Raw genomic sequence first — 8,550 nt, forward strand, 5'->3', positions numbered from 1 at the left:
TCCCCCTCAGGAGTTTGACTGGGAGACCAGGAGTTCAATTGCTTGCTATGACGTGTGCTGACCACCAGGAGGTGGTGCAGAATGAAGGAAGGCCCCGGCCGGCAGCCAGAAAGCCCCGATCGGCCCTGATCACCAGCCAGGCCTAGGGACCCTACCTGTGCACGAATTTCATGCACCAGGCCTCTAGTAAATAAGTAAGATATCGAGATAGAAATCAAAAGAAATATAGCCCTGGCTGATAACTCAGTTGGTTAGAGTGCCCATACACCAAGTTATGGGTTCAATCCCTGGTCAGGGCACAGACCATTCTGCTCCATCCCACTTGGGATGTGAATTGTCCCTTTGTCCAGCGTATTCATACTATAAGTGCTATCTGCCCATTAATTACTTAGTAGCTCGTCATGGCTTGATGACCCAAGATCACCTGAAGCAGATGATCCTCCTTCTGAGTATTGTCAGAAAGTCAATAATATCCTAATGCTAGGTCACAATGCTTATGTCATTTACCTCACTTCATCTCATGAGGTAGACATTGCATCATTTCACATCATCACAAGAAGGGTCAGTACAGTGCAATAAGATATTTTGGCAGAGTGAGAGAGACCACATTCACATAACTTTTATTGCAGTATATTGTTATAATTGTTCTATTTTTTTAAAAATATATTTTATTGATTTTTTACAGAGAGGAAGGGAGAGGGACAGAGAGTTAGAAACATCGATGAGCGAGAAACATCGATCGGCTGCCTCCTGCACGCCCCCCACTGGGGATGTGCCCGCAACCAAGGTACATGCCCTTGACCGGAATTGAACCCGGGACCTCTCAGTCCGCAGGCCGACGCTCTATCCACTGAGCCAAACTGGTTAGGGCATAATTGTTCTATTTTATTATTATTATTACAGAGGCCTGTTGCACGAAGATCTGTGCAATAGGCCCTCCCCTGGCTGCCAGCACCAGTTTTCCTCCGGCACCCGGGACCCAGGCCTTCGCTCTGGCCGCCACCTTCAGTCTTCACTCCAGCTGAAGCACTGCTCCTGTAGCTCCCTCCACCCCCCGCCTTCCCCCTCATAGCAGGCGTCCCACCCCACCTAGCTGCTCTGTGCCTGCATGCATGCTGCCCAGAGGCCTGGAGCGCCTGGGGGGCAGGGCCGTCTCCATCTTTGTCAGGTTAATTTGCATACTCACTCCTGATTGGCTGGTGGGCATCATGAAGTGACGGTCAATTTGCATGTTTCTCTTTTATTAGTTTAGATTTTTGAATCATATATGAGCATTTATTCCAGAACTGCTGGCAGTATGGGAGAGCAGCAGGTTATCCACAAAAATATGCTCCGCAGCCCCCCATAAACCAGCTGTTTACATAGGGTAGGTCAAGGATTACATGGGGAAGTAGGGATTACAGGAATGGGAAAGTAGGCCATGTGGGTGGGATTCCATTGTTTGGACAACAAAGTTGTTAATCTTTCCATGGTAATAAGCAGTCTTGGGTGAGAATAGACCACATTCCAAAGTTGATTCCCAGCTCCAAGAATGACTCCCAGGTCTTGGGGGCATACAACTCCCAGCCAGGTCAGAATGTCCTTTCTTTTGCAATAGCATGGATGGATCTGGAGGGTATTATGCTAAGTGAAATAAGCCAGTCTGAGCTCTATTTTATTATTAGTTACTAGAGGCCCCATGCACAAAATTAGTGCACTGGGAGTGGGAGGGCAGTCCCTCAGCCTGGCCTGTGCCCTCTTGCAGTCTGGGAGCCCTGGGAGGATGTCCGACTGACAGCTTAGGCCCACTCCCATCAGTTGGACATCGTTAGTGCTGCTGAGGAGGCAGGAGAGGCTCCTGCCACTACCGCTGCACTTGCCAGCCATGAAGCCGGCTTCTGGCTGAGTGGCGCTCCCTCTGTGGAGCACACTGACCACCAGGGGGCAGCTCCTGCGTTGAGCGTCTGCCCCTGGTGGTCAGTGTGTGTCATAGCGACCAGATGTTCTGCCATTCAGTCAATTTGCATATTAGCCTTTTATTATATAGGACTGTCATTAATCTCATACTGTGACTAGTTTATAAATTAAATTTTATCATAGGTATATATGTGTAGGAGAAAACAGTATATAGGGTTTGGTACTATCTTCAGTTTCAGGCATTGACTGGGAGTCTTGTAACATATCTTATACAGATAAGGGAGAACTACTATAAATGTGATACCCTGAACATACAGCGGCATCTTGCAACCATGAGGAGGCAAGCTTGAGGACAAAAGCTTGTGGATGACAGAGCAGAAAAATAGGGAAAAAACCCTACATCCTTGATAACATCATTTGCTGCTAAATTAACCAACCTATTAAACCACCTTATCTCTTGCCCATTATCTTATATAATAAATTTTCCTTATTTAACTAATTTGAGTTTTCTGTTACTTGCACCCAAAGGAAACTAATTGAGAAAGAAAACCCAAAAAAATTTTTGATCTACAGATTTTTGTAAGATATATCTAATTCCCCTAAGAGAAATAGCTGACTAGATAAAATACCATGTACCCTATTTTCATAAATTTGAAATGAATTTGAGCTCATGGAAGACAGTGAACTGGACACTTATTTAGCTCACACATGAAGATTGATATGATGTTTCTACAATCCTGAGGGTGCCTGGCTGGCGTGGCTCAGTGGTTGAGTGTTGACCTATGAACCAGGAGGTTACAGTTTGATTCGTGCCCTGGGTTACGGGCTTGATCCCCAGTGTGGGGCATGCAGGAGGGAGCCGATCAATGATTCCCTCTCATCATTGATGCTTCTATCTCTCTCTTCCTCTTCCTCTCTGAAATCAATAAAAATATATTTTAAAATAAATAAATAAAAACCTGATGGTGTTATACTGGCTGGAATATAAGCCTTTGGCATGGTATTTCCCACAATCTGGACTATTCTCTTTGATAGACTACAAAATTTTCTTCAAAGATTTATAGGGTACATCTCATTCTTTAGCATAATACTGGTACCAATGACATATGCTATTGTTTACTTTCTCATCTCTTTATCCAGTAGCAAAATTTAATGTAAGGGTCAGAAATAAACATTTTGTGAAAATCTCTGTTAACTGTATACTTAGATTCTCATTGAAAAAGCAAATCTCTTCCTTACCCTTCTCAGTCATATACTAAGTTCTTCAAAAGATGTAGTATTTCTGCTTTAAAAAAGAAAATCATCACTTTTTTTTTATCATATTTTCCCCAATATTCAATTTCTGTTTTTTGTTGCTCTTTTGGTCACATGCCCATTTTTTGGATTTAGAATAATATGGTGGTTAAAAGCTCAAGACCAGGCTTTTCTTATTTGCCATGTGTTTTTTTGTTTGTTTGTTTTTTGTTTTTTTAGTTTAATGTATCTTAATAGCAAACTTATAGGAACAGCACAGAAGCAGACAACATTAAAACATGTACTTGCATGTAGGACAACTAAGTTAGAAAAGTATAGTGAATGGACGGAATCTACTGTATGATAAAAATGCTACAAACACCATTTAGTTGCCATCAATAAGAAATTTACTTGTTTTAAAAAAATCCAAATGCTGGCATTGTCCAGAAAAATTTAACAGGTTTATTTATATTGTTATAAAGTTGAACTGCTGAAACTTGTTCACTGAAACATTTGACTTGCATTAATACTTTATGTCCCCGCATTTATATATATATATATTTTAAATATATTTTATTGATTTTTTACAGAGAGGAAGAGAGAGGGATAGAGAGTTAGAAACATCGATGAGAGAGAAACATAGATCAGCTGCCTCCTGCACACCCCCCACTGGGGATGTGCCCGCAACCAAGGTACATGCCCTTGACCAGAATCGAACCTGGGACCCTTGAGTCCGCAGGCCGACGCTCTACCCACTGAGCCAAACCGGTTTCGGCCCTGCATTTATATTTTAAAAATTCACACACAAATGAAAACGGGAAAACTGCCAATACCTGATTTCTCTGTCCCCTATTTTCAACTTGCAATCATATACTTAGGTACCTTTGATCCCATGGAAAAAAACACCTAACGTTCAGAACTACAAATAACAGGAAGAAGAGAAAAAATTTTTTTAAAAGAATGAAATGTTTTCCATCATAGTGGATTCTTAAGCACGTTCTCCATGTATGCGGCGTGCTAGCTGGATGTCTTTTGGTGTAATTGTTACACGTTTGGCATGGATAGCACACAGGTTGGTGTCTTCAAAAAGGCCAACAAGATAGGCCTCACTTGCCTCCTGCAAAGCACCAATAGCTGCACTTTGGAAGCGCAGATCCTGAGCAACTTCTCGCACCAGACGCAGGAAGGAAAGTTTGCGAGTCAGAAGTTCAGTGGACTTCGGATCAAGTCTAGTTTCACGAAGTGCCACGGTACCTGGCCCGATGAGGTTTCTTCACCCTTCCAGTAGAGGGCGCACTCTTTCGAGCGGCTTTGGTAGCCAGTTTCTTCCTCAGTGCTTTACCACCGGTTGATTTGTGGGCAGTCTGCTTTGTATGAGCCATGGTATAGAGACCTACCCCCCTTCTCCTTCGGCTGGAGCTCGGCGAGCTGGAGGCGGTGCAGGCGTTTGCCATGTGGTCTTAAACAACTTACATAACTTCTCTGGGCCTCAATTTTCTAATCAATCAAATGGGGATTTGGACAGCACCTTCCTCATTGAGTAATTGCGAGAACATCAAGGGAGAAAATGAATAGAAATGTCCTTGAATAGCATCCAAGACCTCATTTGGTAGCTCTTGTTAACTAATAGAATGTAATACTCAAGTATCCCCTTATGGAACTTTCTGTAGAATTTTATTATTATAATTTATTTAACTAGTTCCCTAGTAATGAACATCCAGAGATAATAGTGATTAAGTGTATTTGACTTTGGAGTTGAACAGAACTGGTTTGAATCCCATGTCTACCACTTCTTATTAGAATGACCTCGGGGAAGTGATTTACCTCTCTGATCTTCAGTTTCTTCACCTACATAATGGAAATCATAAACCTATAGTTGATCTCCATTACTTACAGATTCTGGTTTTATGAATTTGCCTGCTTGCTGAAATGTCTTTGTAATCCCCAGGTTGATACTCATGGTGCTTTTGTGCGTGTTCACAGACACGTGCAGAAGAACAGTGAAAAATTTGAGTTGCCCAGTTTGTACTTTCCCAGTTGAGGTTGAACAAAGCAACACTTTGCCTTTTTGTTTCAGCCCTCATACTGTAAACAAGAGTCCTTTTTGTGGTCTATTTAGTAGCACTTTTTTTTTTTTTTTTTGCAATTTTGTGCTTTCTGTTGGTGATTGTACTATTTAAAATAGCTACCAAGCATATTGCTGAAGAGCTGTGTACTGTTCATGAGTGCAAGAAGGCTGCCATGGAGAAAAGAGGGAGAAAATACACGTGCTAGATAAGCTTCAAGCAGGCATGAGTTATACCAGTAGTGCTGCTGACCATGATGAGTTCAATATTTAGGAATCAACAATATATATTCCATATGGTGTCTTTAAACAAAAACACATAAGTCAAAGTTATGCATTGGTTAGTTTATTGAAATATCATGACTGGAAGTTCACAGGAGCCTAACCCTGGGTTTCCCATAGGAGCAATTGTTTGTGATTCACTATTTCAGCATTCAGTACCATGTTATGCATATAACTACCATAAACAATGAATACTGACCGTATCGCATAAGGTTGTTATAGCGGGGCTCAACTGAACTATTGCATGCAGGTGTTCAGCATTGTGCCTTGCACCTGGGAGCTAGGGCCAGAGCAGGGTGGGAATGGGATGAAACTCTAGATATTCTTGGCAGTTTGATTCTGACACTTATCTAAGTACCACATGATTCAAAGCAGGAGTATATTTTACTGAAAGCCATGAAGACCTAGAAACTTCACAACAAAACTCTCAGGCTAAGCCACAGGATTCTCCCCCAGAAAGCCTCCGATAAACCACTTTCTTGCAAACAACAGATTACTTTTGCAAAAAACAGATGACCTAGCTCATGATCATAATTCGCCTTCTGGAATGAAATGACAATTGCAAATGAGTGATATAGTTCTCCTTTTTTCACTTTTGTAAACTAGCAGGGAGTTCCTACTCCTTTTCCTCCTCCTGGGCATTTTGATAGTAAAAATGCCACATTTTGTTCATTATTACATTATACATCTATCCTTATGTAACATCATAAAAAGGGCAAGAATTTCACAAGAGGTTCAAAAAGAAAATCCATAGTTTTCATTTCAAAGATACTGAAACAAGGCCCAGTGATCAAGTTAAACAGCTAAGTGACAGACCTGAGTGAGGCCTGTCTGCTCCCACCTGTGCATTGCGTTACTGCATTGTTCTCTGTTCTGACTTGGATGAGGAACCGTGGAGTCTAGACAGGCTTTTCCATAAGAGATTGCACTGGTCTTCTTTCAATTAGTCCAAAGCTTCACGCTTCCCGCCCCCCCCCCCCCCCCCCCCCCCGCTTCCTGGAATACTCTTCTTCATCCCTTCTCTAATTCTTACTCATCTTTTGGGTTCTAGCTATGTCACTTACTCAGAGAGGTCATGTCTGACCACTCTCTTTTCCTTCCCTAAAACATCCCTTCTCCAATTCTTCCATAACATTCTGTACTTTCCTCCATAGCACTCATCACAATTTTCAGTTAAATGTCTATTTGTATATGCATTTGTCTTCTCCATTAGGTTCTCGGCCCTATGTAAGCAGGGACCCAATCTATTTTGTTCTCTACTGTAAATCCATTGCTTAGCACAGTGCTATATGCATTATAGGCCCTTAAATAAATGTTAATTGCAAGAATAAATGAATGAATGAAATGTTGTTTATCACACACTACTCTAGTGAAGGATAGCTTGGGGTGAAAATGGATGTTACTGACAATATTTTAACGATTGGTGTTTGGTTTCATCATCCTCTACTCCCTCATCCCCACCCCCAACCCCAATCTCTACCCTTAGTATAGAGCAGCATTTGTCTAGTACATTTAATCTCCTAGTGTCAGACCTAGTCTCTATGAATTTGGAGACTGGTTTTTGGAATAGATACACTTACCAGGACTCATTCAATTTGTAGGATTTTAGGCTTAAAAATTCTTACTGAAATAAAGTTTAATTTCATATAATTTTGGAATAACTCCAGGCATTCACCATTCAATGCGAATAATTCAATATTATTCTGGAATAAGTCCAAGGCATTCACCATTCAGAGAAAAAGACATTTGTTTTGTTTTGCTAAAACTGAACTCCAGCTATAAGAAAGACACTGTTGAATTTATAAATAATTTTGTGCATTTTAGGTATCTAAGAATGGATATTGTTTTTATATGTTTATAGTATATATATATTTTTACTTGTACTGATATACTGCAAACTTTTTACTATATATTTTAATTTTAATTAATAATTTTTTCCTAATTGTAAAAACAAGCATATTCTTTGTAGAAATTTTAGAAAATAAAGAAAAGCATGAAGGAGAAGCAAGAAGGATAGAGAAACAAAAGAAAAAACAGTCCAAACAGTCAAAATTTCACCACCTGGAGATAACCAATGTTAACACTTTGGCATAATTTCTCTCATCCTTAGGCACACACACTCATATATAACATGTATATTTGTATGTATACAATATATATATATATATATACACATATATAACATCTATATATATAAAAGGCTACTATCCTAAGTGTCCATCCGGGTAATGACATCATGTAGCAATGCCTGGCTTCCTCTCCCCAGCAATGACTAGCCTCCTTGCAGTTTCTTCAGTCCAGGAACATGACTTGCTTTATAGCCAGGTGGAAACATTTCACACTTTAACCAAATGTCTGTGAAGCGTTTTCCCGTGCCTCCTCTCATTTGATCCTCACAGAAGTCCTGGAGTACGTAGATAGGAGATACGGTGGAATCCTATTTTCTTTTCATTAGCTGGAAAACGGAGAATTAGAAAGCTTAGAAACTTGACCCAACTGAAAAGAAGTAAAAAAATGGTGGACCTTGAAAAGGACTTCAGGTTTTCTCATTGTGCAGAATATAGTCAAACACTGCTGCATATCCTTTTATGTCATGACTTTCTTCTTTGTTCCTAAGTTCTTATTCGGCAGTATGTGTATAAGCAGTTATTTCAGAACAGATAACCTGGATGGTGTCATTTTTTAGTCTCCTTTATATCCTAGTACTTATTTCTGAGGCATTCACAACTGCATGTCAACTTGGCTGAGTGTAGAATTCTTAAGCTATAAGCATCCTCAGGATTCTGTAGGATATATTTTATTGACTTACGTTTTACAGGGTTGCATAAACTTGAGGCCAGCTTGAGTTTAGTTCCTTTGGAGATACTACTCTGTTTTGTCATTTTTCCCTGTCTGAATTATTTTTATTTTATTTATTTAATTGATTTTTTTTTTTTAGAGAGAGAGAAAAGGGGAGAAGGAGGAGGAGAGAGAGAGAGAGAGAGAGAGAGAGAGAGAGAGAGAGAGAGAGAGAAACATCTACTTGTTCCATTTATTTATGTATTCATTGGTTGCTTATATGTGCCCTGACTGGG

At 40.3% G+C, this 8,550-nt stretch overlaps 1 pseudogene; it reads right to left on the reverse strand.

Annotated features, from left to right (window-relative positions):
- Nucleotides 1–4,095: 4,095 nt before the first annotated feature.
- Nucleotides 4,096–4,511, reverse strand: LOC103291827 (histone H3.3A-like; annotated as a pseudogene).
- Nucleotides 4,512–8,550: the final 4,039 nt, after the last annotated feature.

This window comes from Eptesicus fuscus, chromosome 20 (genome assembly GCF_027574615.1).
Source record: "Eptesicus fuscus isolate TK198812 chromosome 20, DD_ASM_mEF_20220401, whole genome shotgun sequence".
NCBI lineage: Eukaryota > Metazoa > Chordata > Mammalia > Chiroptera > Vespertilionidae > Eptesicus > Eptesicus fuscus.